The 13,947-nt window shown below is 41.3% G+C and overlaps 1 pseudogene across 1 annotated transcript; it reads right to left on the bottom strand.

The window, feature by feature from the left end:
- Positions 1-9,961: 9,961 nt before the first annotated feature.
- On the bottom strand, positions 9,962-13,747 carry LOC309840075 (sprouty-related, EVH1 domain-containing protein 2-like; annotated as a pseudogene). Its single transcript has 2 exons — positions 12,554-13,747; positions 9,962-10,017 (listed from the first exon to the last, which is right to left on the bottom strand). The product of its transcript is annotated as a sprouty-related, EVH1 domain-containing protein 2-like (transcript).
- Positions 13,748-13,947: the final 200 nt, after the last annotated feature.

Genomic DNA, 13,947 nt, shown 5'->3' with positions numbered 1-13,947 from the left:
TTAGTAAAACTGCTCAATAAATGATAGCTAGTTTGTGTTTCCTGAGAAGACATGTACACATTTTTTCCCTGAGAGTTAGAAGGTTATAGTGTGTACAAATGCATGGAGGTAATAGCATGTATGCAGGGATTTGAAATTCTGTATGGCTGAAGGTGAAGTGTTAGGTTGAAGCATGAAATCTGTCATTCATTCATGCTATAGGTATTTATTGCAGATTGTCTACATGTCAGACATGTGGAAGATGCTGTAGGGAAAAAAGCAAATTCCCCTTCTTAGACACCTAGGACATTGTCAGGTGAGGAAGAAAGAGAAGGACGTTCTAAGAGGGAATACAATGTGTTAAGACATGAGGACATAAAAGGGCCTGGTGTGTTTGTGGAATGGTGAGAAGCTTCATAGCTGGAGTTGGTGGTGGGGTAGGAAGTGAGGCTCATAAGGTAGACTGGATCCTAATATGCTAGACCAAGGAGTTTGGATTTTATCCTGTAGGAATTTGGAAGTCAAAAGAGTGGTTTTGTTTTTGTTTTGTAAAGATCATTTTGAAAGCAGTGTGGAAGCTGAACTGGTCTGGAGTGGGGAGGGAATGGTGACAGGACTAGTTAGCAGGTGTTGTAGTAAGTAGTTCAAACTGCTATTATAAGAACCTGAACCCAGATTGTGGCAGTGCAGGCCAGGTTTGGCAGAATTATATTTCTGAGGTAGAATCAATAGAATTGCGTGCTGCTTGATTGAATATGCAGGGTTAGGAAGAAGAGGTAGTTGGGGCAAAAGCAAAGGTTTCTAGTTTGGGAACCTGGTTTGTGACTGAGAATGAGAATATAATTAAGGAATCCAATATATTGTGGAGGATTGGGGCAGTAGAGAACACAAGTCTGATTTCAGACCAGTGGCGCTTAAGGTACCCTTGTAGTCTATAGGTAGAGATGTTTACAAGTAACTTGGAAAGCTTAAGCAGGAATTTGGGGCTAGTATTAAAAAGTTGGGGATCTAGGGGCTTCCCTGGTGGCGCAGTGGTTGAGAGTCCGCCTGCCGATGCAGGGGACACGGGTTCGTGCCCCAGTCCGCAGAGCGGCTGGGCCCGTGAGCCATGGCCACTGAGCCTGTGCGTCCAGAGCCTGTGCTCCACAGTGGGAGGCCACGGCAGTGAGAGGCCCACGTACCACACACACACACACACAAAATTTGGGGATCTATCACTGTATAGTTGATAGTTGAAGCTGTGTAAGCAGATGAACTTCTTAACCCCAATGAGTAAGGATTGGACAGAAGAGGAGCGTCTGACAAAGGCAAGAAAGAAGAATGAGGAGACGGTAGTGTCCCAGAAACCAAGAAGAAGAACTTTTGAGAAATAAAAACAATAAATAGCTTTAGGCAATGTGACTACAAGCCAGTGAATTCAGCAACCAGGAAGCTTTCCTTTATAGTTTTATGGAATCTTGGCAGAAGCCAGACTGTAGTGAATTGAATGAATGGAAAAGGAGAAAGTACTGACAGTGGATATAGACTAATCCTTCCAGAAATCTGGCTATGAATGGAAGGAGGGAGAAAGGATAGGAGTTTGTGATGAAATAGGGTGGATATAAGTGCTTGTAGTTTGTTTCGAGTGGAGAAAGTTAAGTATGTCTGTAGGTAGACAAGAAAATGTTCCATAAAAAAAAAAAGAAAATGTTAAAAATAGAGGTGGGGCTTCCCTGGTGGTGCAGTGCTTGAGAGTCCACCTGCTGATGCAGGGATCACGGGTTCGTGCCCCAGTCCGCGGAGAAGCTGGGCCCGTGAGCCATGGCCGCTGAGCCTGCGCGTCCGGAGCCTGTGCTCCGCAACGGGAGAGGCCACGGCAGTGAGAGGCCCGCGTACCGCAAAAAAAAAAAAAAAAAAAAAAATAGAGGTGAAAGGGGAAAATTGATAGAGACAGAGTCTAGAGAGACAGTCTTCCTTACAGAATCTTCTGGTGACCACCACATATAAGTTGGCTTAGGATGCTCAGAGTGTGGAACAAAACCAGAGAAGAGGCAAGAGAGAGAGAGACACAAGAGAACAAAAGCTTGGACTCCTGTCCATAACTTCCTTTTATATTCTAGAGAATACTTATCATAGAGTACAATCAGTCTCTCTCTGGGTCTGATCTACCGTGTTACTTTGTCCTAGAAGATTTTGTTTACTCCCTTAGTTGAAAAAGCTACTAGAAAATGCAACTCAGTTCAATTACTATTAAATGAACTGTCTCTGGGCTTCCCTCGTGGCGCAGTGGTTAAGAATCCACCTGCCAATGCAGAGGAAAAGGGTTCGAGCCCTGGTCCGGGAAGGTCCCACATGCCACAGAGCAGCTAAGCCCGTGCGCCACAACTACTGAGCCTGCACTCTAGAGCCCGCAAGCCACAACTACTGAGCCCATGTGCCACAACTACTGAAGCCCGCACACCTAGAGCCCGTACTCCGCAACAAGAGAAGCCACCTTAATGAGAGGCCTGCGTACCGCAACGAAGAGTAGCCCCAGCTCGCTGCAACTAAAAAGAAAGCCTGTGCACAGCAACTAAGACCCAACGCAGCAAAAAATAAATAAATAAATAAGTAAATTTTTAAAAATAAATAAAAGAAATGCAAAAAAAAATGAACTGTCTCTCTGTTAATTGTTTCCTCCAGCTTTATTGAGATATAATTGACATATAATATTGTATAAGTTTAAGGTGTACAATGTATTGATTTTATACACTTACATATTGCAAAATGATTACCACCAGCCACATAATTACCATTTCTTTCTTGTGGTGAGAATATTTAAGATCTACTCTTAGCAACTTTAAAGTATATAATACAATATTATTAATTATAATCACAATGCTGTATATTAGATACCCATAATTTATTGATCTTATAACTGGAATTATGTACCCTTTGAACATCTCTCCTTCTCCACTCCCCAGCCCTTGGAAACCACCACTATGCTCTCTGTTTCTATGAGTTCAGCTTTTTTAGATTCCACATATAAGTGATAGCATACAGTATTTGTCTTTCTCTGTCTGACTTATTTCACTTAGCATAATGCCCTCAAAGTTAATCCATGTTGTTGCAAATGGCAGAATTTCTCTTTCTTGAGGCTGAATATTCCATCGGATGTATGTATGTGTGTGTGTGTGTGTGTGTCTGTGTCTGTGTCTGTGTCTGTGTGTGTATCCCACAACTTTTTTATCCATTCATCTGTCAATAGACACTTAGGTTGTTTCCATATCTTGTCTGTCATGAATAATGCTGCAGTGAACATTGGGGTGCAGGTATCTCTGATATTCTGTTAGTTTCTTGAGGAACCTCCATACTGTTTTCCATAGAGGCTGTACCAATTTACATTCCCACCAACAGTATATAAGGGTTTCCTTTTCTCCACACCCTCTCCAGCATTTATTGTTTGTAGACTTTTTGATGATAGCCATTCTGACGGGTATGAGGTGATATCTCACTGTAGTTTTGATTTGCATTTCTCTAATAATTAGTGATGTTGTGCATCTTTTCATGCACCTGTTTGCCATCTGTATATCTTCTTTGGAAAACTATCTGTTCAGGTCTTCTGCCCATTTTTTAAATTCGGTTGCTTGTTTTTTGATATTGAATTGTATGAGCTGTTTATATATTTTTTGATATTAACCCCTTGTTGGTCATATCATTTGCAAATATCTTCTTCCATTCCATAGTTTGTCTTTTCATTTTGTCAATGGTTTCCTTTGTTGTGCAAAAGTTTTTAAGTTTAATAAAGTTCTGTTTGTTTATTTTTGCTTTATTTCTTTTGCCTTAGGACACAGATCCAAAAAAATATTCCTGTGATTTATGTCAGAGAGTGTTCTGCCTATGTTCTCTTCAAGGAGTTTTATAGTTTCCAGGCTCTGGTGGGGTGTGTGTGGAGAGGGACTCCAGTGACTAGCATCAGCAAATGTGAGTACCTATGGAGCAAAGATGGTGAAATCTTTAGAGGGTCTTCAGCGGCTGGGTTGGCCTTTAGTTTCTTCAGTGGCAGAATCTGCTGTTTGTCTGCAGGGCAGGTCACTGTGAACTGCGATTGCTGCCACTGAATGACTGTATTGGTAGCCCCTGTTTTTTCCTTATTCCTAGCCATCTCTGTATGTCTCAGTTTTGATGGTCTGGGTGGAATGAAACTGAAGTGGGACCTTCATGTGGTGCCCAAAAGGCTGGAAACTGGTCGCCCATCCCACTCTTCCTTTTCTGGTGAGGGGAACCCTCTACCTGAGAAACCCCCTCTTGGTACTGAACAATGCTTACTTGGGGGATGTGATGATGCAGGCAAAATGAAACTATCTTTTTTCTCTTCTTGGGCAGTTATTCTCAGGTTTTGTTTTTCTACTGTGTTGCCAAAGTTTCTTAATTGGACTACAGAGCTCTCCCACAGCTGTTTTTGTTAATGGATAGCTGTCTAATTGTTGATCTTTGTTGGGTGATGGAGGCCAGGGTCTCCTATGTCACCATTTTGGTGACGTCCTTAATAAATTTTATTGTTTGGAGTTTTTTTATTATAGTAGTTAACATGTTTATTTTAGGAACTTCAGGAAATACAGATAAACAAACAGAAAAGATAGAGAACTTGGGTACCCTACTCCCCAGAGATAATCAATACTAGCATTTTGGTATATGTTCTTCAGGCCCTTTTTTTCTGTGTGTAATAGCTGTGCATAGAGCCAAACTCGATCTAACCACTTCCACAAGACTTTCATCTGTCAGATTCCAAATGGTCCCAGTTAGGTTTCTACAGTACTTATTTGATAAGCCACACAGTGTATTATGTTAATGTTATTTCTTCTGGGAATCACCAAGGAGTCACATTTTCATTTTCCATACATTCTAGATTTGAAAGCATATCACTAACCATCTGTTTTAGGGATTCTAGTTTTTTTGTTCCTTCTTGCTACTGGACATGACTGTCTTATAATTCTCACTGGGAATTGATTAGTGTATAGATATTGCCAGGTAAAATAATTAGTGCTATAATGAGTATGTTGGAAGCTAAAAGCTTGGAAAAAAATTACTTACTGAAATTTTAATAAGAATTGTCATCTAAGAGATGAGATTAGCCATCTGTAGAAGTGGTTTACAAGTGTGTTATTAATGGAAACATAGGAAACAATCAAATTAATCAAGATACAGCTTTAGAACTGGGAGGTAACTAAAGAAAGCATTTCTACAAGCAATTTTTATAGGCTTTTAAGATTACAACAGTATTTCTACATGTCTTTTCGTTTTTCTACAACAGAAACTATGTAGAAATACTTCCTTGTTCATATTACAGATCTGTCTCATTTTTCCCTTTTTTATTATGGTAAAATGTACATAGCCTAAAATTTACCCTTTTAATCATTTTTCATTGTACAGTTCAGTGGCATTAATTACATTCACATTTTTGTATAACCATCACCTCTATTCATTTCCAGAACTTTTTTATCATCCCAAGCTGAAACTCTGTACCCATTAAACAATAACTCTCCATTCCTCCCTCAGCCCCTGGAAACCACTATTCTACTTTCTGTCTCCATGAATTTAACAACTCTAGGTACCTCATGTAAGTGGAATCATACAATATTTGTCTCTTCGTGTCTGGCTTATTTCACTTAGCATTCTGTCTTTAGGGTTCACCCATGTTGTAGCGTGTTCAGAATTTCCTTCCTTTTTAAGTTTGAATAATATTCCATTGTATATATATATATACCACATTTTGTTTATCCATTCATATGTTGATGGTCATTTGTGTTGTTTTCACCTTTTGGCTATTGTGAGTAGTGCTGCTATGAACACAGGTATACAAATATCTGTTCGAGTTCTTGTTTTCAGTTCTCTTTGGGTATATACCTAGATGTGGAATTGGTGACTCATATGGTAATTCTATGTTTAATTTTTTGTGAAACCTCTATACTGCACCATTTTACATTCCCACCAACAATGCACAAGGGTTCCAATTTCTCCACATCCTCACTAACACTTATTATTATCTTTTGATTTTTTAAAATAATAGCCATCCTAATATCCTAATGGGTATGAAGTGGTATCTCACTGTGGTTTTGATGTGCATTTCCCTAATGATTAGTGATGTTGAGCATCTTTTCATGTGTTTTTTGGCTATTTGTATATCTTCTTTGGAGAAATGTCTATTCAAGTCTTTTGCCTATCTTTAAATTAGGTTGGTTTTGTTGTTATCTTTTGAAGGATAAATTTGTTGGATACAGAATTCTAGGTTGGGTTTTTTCTTTCAACACTTTAGATATTTCACTGCACTCTCTTCTTGCTTGCATGGTTTTTGAAGCGAAGTCTGATGTAATTCTATCCTTGTACCTCTAGGTAAGGTGTTTTTTAACCCTGACTTCTTTAAAGATCTTGTCTTTGATTTTCTGTAATTTGAATATGATTTGCCTGTGTGTAGTTTTTTTTTTTTTTTTTTGGTATTTATCCTGCTTGGTGTTCTCTGAGCTTCCTGGATCTGTGGTTTGTTATCTGTCACTAATTTTGGAAAATTCTCAGCCATTATTAGTTCAAACATTTCCTCTGTTCCTTTCCTTCTTTCTTCTCTTTCTGGTATTCCCTTTATGCATATATTATACCTTTCATAATTGTCTCACAATTTTTTCATATTCCATCTTTTTCATTCTTTTTTCTTTTTGCATTCCATTTTTAGAAGTTTCTATTTACATATCTTCAAACTCACTGATTCTTGTTTTAATTTATTTTTTATTGAAATACAGGTGATTTACAATGTTGTGTTAATTACTGCTGTACAGCAAAGTAACTCAGTCATACATACATACATATATATATATATATATATATATACATCCTTTTTAATATTCTTTTCCATTATGGTTTATCACAGGATATTGAATATAGTTCCCTGTGCTATACAGTAGGACCTTGTTGTTTATCCATTCTGTATATACCACAAACTCACTGATTCTTTCCTCATTTATGTCTCATCTACTGATGTACCCATAGAAGACATTCTTCATTTCTGTTACAGTGGTTTTTATTTCTATCATTATTTTTTGGTTCTTTCTTAGAGTTTCCATTCTCTCTGCTTACATTACACATCTGTTCTTGTATGTTGTCCAGTTTTTCCAGTAGAGCCCTTAGCATATAGTTATTTTAAATTCCTGTTCTGGTAATTCCAAAATCTCTGCCATATCTGAGTCTGGTTCTGATGCTTGCTCTGTCTCTTTATACTGTGTTTTTTGCCTTTTAGTATGCCTTGTAATGTGTTGTTGAAAGGTAGACATATGATGTACTAGGTAAAAGGAACTCAGGTAAATTGGCATGTAGTGTGAGATTGTATGTTTATTTGGCTAGGAGTTAGGCTGAGTTTACTGTTTACTGTAGCTGTGTCAGAGGTAAAATTTCCTACAGTGTCTGTTTTTTTGTCTCCCCTGTCATCTTTGAGTTTCCCTGGAGAGTCCTTCTTTTTTATTCTTTTTTTGTGTGTGTGTGGTATGCGGGCCTCTCACTGTTGTGGCCTCTCCCGTTGCGGAGCACAGGCTCTGGACACGCAGGCTCAGCGGCCATGGCTCACGGGCCCAGCCGCTCCGCGGCATGTGGAATCTTCCTGGACCGGGGTACGAACCCGTGTCCCCTGCATCGGCAGGCGGACTCTCAACCACTGCGCCACCAGGGAAGCCCAAGAGTCCTTCTTAAACAAGGTCTGAGATGTGCAGTTCTTTCCATTGTAATTCCCTGTTTTAGACATGAGTCTTACTGATGTGGTGGTATGACATCAGAAGATGGGAAGGATTCTATATTCCTATTTCCTGGGCTGTAATCTTTATAAGTGCTTTTTCATTCCACACCCCACCCCTTCTTAGGTGAAACAGGAAAGCTAGAGGGGGCTGGATGGGGTATTTCTATTCCTCCAGATCAGCTAGGCTCTGGTAGAACCCAAGGTGGAATCTAACCATCTGCAATGTTGGTGACTCCAACTTTAGAAATAATGAATACTGGACTTCCCTGGTGGCACAGTGGTTAAGAATCCACCTGCCAATGCAGGGGACATGGATTCGATCCCTGGTCCGGGAAGATCCCACATGGTGTGGAGCAACTAAGCCCACGTGCCACAACTACTGAAGCCCACATGCCTAAAGCCCGTGAGCCACAACTGAGCCCACGTGCCACAACTACTGAAGCCCGTGTGCCTAGAGCCCATCCTCCACAACAAGAGAAGCCACCACAATGAGAAGCCCACACACCACAACGAAGAGTAGCCCCCACTGGCCACAACTAGAGAAAGCCCTCACGCAGCAACGAAGACCCAACGCAGCCAAAAATAAATAAATAAATTTATTTAAAAAACTAATAAAATAAAAATTAAAAAAATAAAATGATAAGTATCTTCTAAAATATTGGATATTAATGCTTAGTGAGCTCTCAGGTTTGTAGTTCCTATGTCTGCCATGTACCTTCACATTTTCTATAGTGAGCCATTCCCCACCCCTCAACCCCTGTCCACGCATTTGCTTAATCTTTTCTGGCTTTCAGAATCAAGTGGCTGAAGGAAGAAAAGCTTAGTAAAGGGACTTAGGTTCCCTTTTTATCTACTGCTTCTTTATTGGCACCATTTCCTACTCCCCAAACAGTAATTAAAAAAGCAAAAACTAATTTTCAATAAAAACCCTTTTATATTAACAGTTTTATGGCAGGTCAATGCCATATTGCTTATTCTTGGATTGTGGGGACTGTATCTGTGGGGTTTCCCAAGACAAGGAGCCCCTAGAAAGCTGGAAACATCAACCCAATTATGCACTTAATTCCTTTGTCAAGGTGCTGTAACCAAAGCACACAGAGATGGTAAACCATAACGGTTATATTTAGTATGAAGGGAAGAACAGGCATATAGAGGGATCACTCCAAGACTGTCACTTCGGGGACTTGCGGCCTTTCCCCAGTTCTCTCTGCCTGCCCAGTTAGTATTCCTACAGGAAGTGGGGCTATTGTTAGGGATGACCTTAAGTGAAAGTGCTTAAATGTTTTCTGTGTGAGGTTTGTATGATAATAGTCAATCTTAGTTCTCTCTCTCCTCTCTTGCCTGTCTCTCTGTCCCCCACCACCACTAACAACTTTTACAACTACTGTGATTTATCTAGAAGTGAAATACCAGTCCAGAGAGCTCCAAAGTCAACATGGAAATGAAACCTCAGCAGAGCAATGTCCATTCTGTTACCTCCTGTCCAGGGCACTTTTTGCTACCCAGAGGTAGGCTGAGGCCAAAATTCTTGGTGGGTTTAACTCACCCCAGATAGTCAGAAACCAGATAGACAGGGAAGATAGGAAGGAAGGCTTGGTCCACAGAAACTGAAACGGCTCGACATTATAGTCAACTTAGTGCCGCTTGGCCCCACCTTAAACCCTTCTAATCTCTTCTGTACCTATCCCTGAAACCTTTATGACTCTGGCCTTTGTGTTCTTTTCTAGGTGACCAGGGTGATATTTAAAAGAAGACAGGAAGCTACAGTAACATGTAAAGCAGATTTGGAATTAGGGAATGTTCTCCTTGGCTCCAGGTTCCAGACTTCAATTTTTTCATTCAACTTAAATTTTATGAGTACTTACTTAGGCCAGGTATTTGGTGAGACTTTGAGATAAGGATTTGGGTAAGATTTAGTCCCTGTCCAGGAAGAGTTCATAATTTGGTGGGGAACACACAAATATGAACAAATAATTGCCATATTATAAAGTGCAAGTACTAGAATAGAGGTGCTGTGGGGGGTGCTGTCCGTAAAAAAATCCTCAGCCAGTCTGGTTTTGGGGCCAGACCCAGTCGACTCCTGCTGGTTTCCGGAGACAATCCGGAAAAAAGAAACTCAGGTGGAGTCTACAAGCTCATAATGCAAAGGCTGCGGAGCTGGGAAGAGGTAGTGGCTTGCCCACCACCTCCAGAGGCAGCGGGAGGGGGGCGGCTCAAGGAGCTCAGCGGGTGCCTTCACCTGTTTGCTCATTGCTCCCGAGGACCATCAGGGTCTCCTTCATTTCCCTCTACGGACACCAGAGCTGTTGGAAGGTAAGCTGAGGCATATTAAAATTTGGGGGAATTTGAGTAAAAACCAATTTGAATTGGGCAGCGCCAAACTGGAGGTGGTTGGGGTCGCTCTAACTATAGGAGGTGGGGGGAGAGACTTTTGTGGAGAAAAGACAGAAGCAAAGTAAGGAAATTATTGATTGGCTATTACTTAAAGTCTAGTTGGCTGTGTGTGATTGGTTGTCCTTATCGCTGTGATTTTGAAACCTTGAGGCGTTTATAGGCTTAGATTCTGGCCTGCTTACATAGGCCACCATGGCATTAGAGCCACATCAGTCTAATGGCCTCCTTATTTAATTAATTTAACAACATATATATATAAATATTTATACATGTATCTGTATTAAGCTAAACATGAGTTCTTACTAATGTCTCCAATTCATATCTATTACCCTGTGGATCATTTTAGCTTCTTCCCTTTGCTTATCTGTACCCTCTCACTCCAACAGTAAGAAAACTGGCCCCTATAATCCACCATCAGGTACTTAATTGTTTAATTCCAGTATACATGTATAGTGGTTTCAGAATTGCTAGCCTGTACCCTCAGGGGAAACAACTTTATCAACCAGAATAGAGTGCTATGTACAATCCCTTTTGCCTATATTCTTAGATACAACTCATTTACAAAGTTACTTAGGTTTGCACCTTTGCCCCCACCCACTTCAGGAAGGTTCTTTCATACATTTGTAACACAGATTCTTTTTTCATATTCTGCATTCTGACCTTGTATCTCTTGATCTCCTAAATGATTTTTTGTTTTAGTTACATATATTAAGTTTTACTCTTTGTGCTATAAAGTTCTATGGCTTTTGAAAAACGTGTAAAGCATCCACCATTACAGTATCATAGAGAATAGTTTCACTGTCCACAAATATTCCCCTGTGCTTCACCTATTCAACCCTCCTCCTCTTCTCCAAATTCCTGTAAACCAGTGATGTTTTTACTGTCACTATAGTTTTGCCTCTTCTAGAACGTCATATAAATGGAATTATACAGTATGTAGTCTTTTCAGACTGGCTTCTTTCACCTAGAAATATATATTTATGATTCATCCATGTTTTTGCATGGGTTGATAGTCCATTCCCTTTTATCCCTCAATAGTATCCCGTTATTTGGATGTACCACAGTTTGTTTATTTAGTCACTTACTGGGGAACATCTTGGTTGCTTCTAGTAATTATGAATAAAGCTGCTATAAGCATTCACATCCAAAAAAAAAAAAAGATCCTCACAGAAGAAATATTTGAGCTGAATATTGAAGGAAAAGGAAAAGTTTACTAAGCAGAATGAGTGAGAACAGCATGAGGAAGGGCAGAGAGGGATGAAAGAACATGGCATGTTTGGGGGCCATCAGAAAGTTTTCCCTAATTGAAATGGTACATTTATGATGACAAAGTTGGAAAGGTAGGATGGGACTAGATCATAAAGATTCATGGAGTGTGGACTTTATCCTTATAGACCAATGTTTTCCAACTTCACTTATTCATATTCTACCTTCACCATTTTAATTTCTTAAATCTAGGCAATAATATCTTTGAAATCATGAGTTTAATATATTTTCTTATGAATATTAAAATAAAAAGTATGCCTATTAAAATAAAAATGTATTCATTTGTCTCCCAACAGTGGTACACTATAACTGTTTAGAAAGATAATTCTGAGAGCGTTATATGAGAGAGAGTGGATGGAGGAGTCAAACAGGGGATTACTTTAAAGGCTATTGAAATACCGAGAGATGATGAAGTTCTGAACTAAAAAAAGCCTTATTGGCAGGGATGGTAAAGAGGGGAAGGACTTTAAAAGAGATTTAGGAACTAGAATAGACAAGATTTATTAATTAGAGGAAGGTAAGGATATTTATGAACTAAAATCTGGATTTGGTGACTAATTAAGTGGAAGGGTGGAAGATTACAGAAAAGGAAAGATCTAGAATTACTTGTAGGTCTCTTGTCTTGGAAGTGAATGATGGTACCAGTTCACCCAAGCAGAGAACAAGAGCAAAATTAGGTTTGAGGGAAAAAATTTCTCTCGAAAATCTATTTAATTGAAATTTTCTTTTAAGTTACAAATACAGTATGTTCTCACTGTAACAAGTGAAATAAAAAATGCAAGAAGATAAAGTTAAAAATCTCCCCTTTCATATTCCCCTCCCCTCCCCTTGTAACATTGAGGGTACCAATTTGTGCAGCCTTTCACACCTTCTTCATGTGTGTGTATTTATGCACACAGATACGATGATTTTTTATTTTTTTTTTTTGTGGTACGCGGGCCTCTCACTGTTGTGGCCTCTCTCGTTGCGGAGCACAGGCTCCAGACGCGCAGGCTCAGGGGCCATGGATCACGGGCCAAGCCGCTCCGCGGCATGTGGGACCTTCCCAGACCGGGGCACGAACCCGTGTCCCCTGCATTGGCAGGACTCCCAACCACTGCGCCACCAGGGAAGCTCGATGATTAATTTTTATAAAGATGAGGTCATATTCTCTCTCCCTCCCTCTCCCCCCTCCCCCACCTCCCTCTTTCTCCGCTTTGCGCTTCCCTCCACAGCACCTGCACATCACTCCGCAGTGGTAGCAGGCCCGAAGGGGTAGGTAACAGCAAGAACAGGGGGCCAAGAAACACAAGTCAGTAAGAGCCATCCACGGGAGGCAAAACTCGTAGCTCGTATTGCACAGGCACAGGTCTGTATAGTCTCCCTAGGGTCCGACATACAGTGATAGAGCATGCTGTCCTCACCACATACAGCTCACCGCTTGAAGCAAAGTTCTCACGGAGTCAGGCGCGTCCTGACAGTGGCCCCTCCGGTTTTCCTCATGGTTGAAAGCGTCCTGGCAGTACGCGCACCGCCCACTCGGAGCGCTCCCTGTCCTCCTTCCACCACCGGGACTTGCCCCGGAATGGCTGTGTCTTGATCATGCTGGCCCCGCGCTGATGCCAAAGTCTGAGGAGTCCTCATGGGGGTAATTGTAGTCGTGCTTAAGGACCTTGTCCTTGGCGAAGCGCAGGTACGAGCCCGCGTCTTCCAAGGGGTTCAGGTATTTGTCCCTCGCCGGCACCGGTAATCCTCGTAGTGTGCGTCATCCAGGTCTTCTCCCTGGGTTGATGTGCACGATCTCCTAGTCGTCCAGGAAGCTCACCTGGCAGTAGGGCCTTGCCATCAACTGTTCCAGGTGATAATGGTCTGTGGGGTATGTGTCGTGGAGGTGACCCAGGGTATAAATCCTCTGGTGCTCACAGGATGTGAGGGAGGAGATTGTCCGAATAAGTTGTTCCTTCTTCTGAGACGGATTATTGATAGAAGAACTGTCTGTAGCTGTTGTAAAAACGTCATCGCAAAGCTCACCTTCACTACGGATGGTGGAAGATGATGTTGAGCTTTCTATAAGGTCTTCGATTGCTTTCCTCACTCAAGGCTTCAGACAGTAAGTCAAAACTTACTATTGTTTGACCTTCCAATGATGAAAGGTTGGGTTGGCTTTGGTGTAGGCCAATTCGTTTCTTAAATAGCGTTCCAATACCACCAGTCTGTCTTTCTGTCGTTCACCATGGATGAGAAAGCCGATTTGTCATCCGGGTGCGTGACCTTACCGATCCCACCTTCCTTCCTGTGGAAACCATCCCACCCGCTGGAGTCATCTGAGGTCATAACCACAGGTTTGACGCACACAATATAGCTGTCCTCACCTGCGTGTGTTTCTTTGGTCATTTTCCTGGTCACCTACATACCTGTCCTGTGGCGGTGGGCAGCCTTCATTTTGCTGTCCGCTCCCCCTCTGCTTTATTCACATCTTGGAGATTGCCTGATTTGGTTGGGGGTGGGGTGGCTAGAGCAAGGCGACTGAAGCGCCTGGGCAGGGGTGCATAGGCAAGGTGGCAGGGGCGGGGACTGAGCACCGTGGGGCCAGG

The sequence above is a fragment of the Grampus griseus genome (genome assembly GCF_964374135.1).
Source record: "Grampus griseus genome assembly, chromosome: X".
NCBI lineage: Eukaryota > Metazoa > Chordata > Mammalia > Artiodactyla > Delphinidae > Grampus > Grampus griseus.
Note: the sequence above shows the minus strand (reverse complement) of the source record. Positions and strands in the feature narration are given on the sequence as shown.